We start from the raw sequence: 1,817 nt of genomic DNA on the forward strand, positions 1-1,817 counted from the left end.
GAAACACTGTGGAACCGCTATGGGACCGGGCCGTTATGAAGCTGTGTGACTGTATTGTCTCGGGACCGTCAGAGCAATTCACACTCGTTGTTGTGAGCTGCTGCTGCTGATCTATTTTAGGATCCTTGACATGATGGAGGAGATAGAAGCTCCTCTATTGGCCAGCAGCATGTCAACCATGGGACTCCTTTCTGCCTTAATGGAGTTTGGCCTTAACTTAATTTAAAGAGTTAAAGGAGGAAAAAAGCTTTGAAGCTGGTAAAAAATATTGTCAATCTTCTGACGTGAACTTTAAAATAACCGAAAACCTCAAATATTATGTCCTTTTATGAGTTCATGAAAGTGCCACAGTCGTCCAGTAAAAAATGGGAGCGTAAAAAATGGTTTCTGCCATAAAGGTGGGGTACCACAGCACCACTTTGCCATAATATCACGTAGAGAGCAATTCTGGGAGAGTACGATGACTACAGTGATCAAGAAACCAGCTCTTCTACCCACAGCTTTCTGAAACAACCTGTATTCCTTCTGAGCCCTTAGCACTGACAGGGTAGGGTGTGGTTTTGTAGGCCCACTAGGATGTTAGCAAAGCCAGGTGCTCCCTTTACCAAAATCCAATGGGTTTCTTTTTTAACATAGATTTTGGATTATTGCCCCCCCCCCAAAAAAAAATCATCTCTTGCAAATAAAAGTACAAGACAATTAAAAATGTTTTAACACAAGACAATCTCCACTATTGAATATCACTTTTATGATTTTTTTGAAGTGAAAAATTAAATCGTTAGCAGTACGAAGCTAACGTTACGCTATCAAGAACTAGACAAGGAACTAAGCTTCATACTATTCTTATGCAACATCGTTGCCTTCTTTTCACGACCGCCATTTTGAAGACACATAAAAGTTAAAAAAAAAAAACATGAATGAGGTATTTACTTACATATTTTGTGCAATAGAACAAACATTCTAATATCTAATGCTTGTGTTAGCCGCAGACCTTATTTCAAGCATTTAACAGACTTTGAGGTGTGGGAATTTACCATGCTAACGTAATTCAAGCTAATTGTTGAGCACTCTATTGTGGCTCTTGATTATTGTTCGTTGTTAAAGTTACATTATACAGCCTTTTTTGCTTAAAAACTAATGTCAATAGTTATTAAGAACAGTGGGGCCTTTTCCTCCTCCAAGTTCATAACGGCTTCTTCTGCATCCCAGATAAGAACCTCTCCCTACCTGTGACCAAGTGGATCTGCACCTAACCCTAACCAGACCTTAGCCACAGCATTGTCACTACCATCATATACATTATATACTGTATATGTATATTTAAATAAAGGCATACGTCCATTTTGGCTAAATACTGCACCACTATGTAACATGGAATATGAATGATGCCACTGTTTGGTGACAGCATTTTATTTTCCATAATAACGGAAGCTCTGTAGCTGGGCCAAAGGGCATTTGTGTGTTAACTTGAGTTATTTGGGGACAACGTCAATGGTCAGTTGGTGTTACAAGTAGCGCTGGAGCTGTAATGACAGGGTAGCAAAGAAACAGCCAGTCGAGGGGGTTATTTGGTAGGATAAATTACTTAGAAGGACCACCAGCACCACAGTCAGAACGGAGATAAATGTAAAAAGTGCTTGTGCCATTGGCCTCACGAGTATTTTACCATTCTATGACTCATATTACAACCAATCCATCAACATTATTTGTACCTGACTGTATAAATACACTGTTCACTGCAAGTCTTCCTTAGTTTATCACATACGTATCATATTGCCGTGAACAAATGACACAAAATCACGTTACATATGCTTTTA

This window comes from Aulostomus chinensis, chromosome 4, assembly GCF_037954235.1.
Source record: "Aulostomus chinensis isolate RoL2024-O1b breed Wild chromosome 4, RoL_Achi_v1.0, whole genome shotgun sequence".
Lineage (NCBI taxonomy): Eukaryota > Metazoa > Chordata > Actinopteri > Syngnathiformes > Aulostomidae > Aulostomus > Aulostomus chinensis.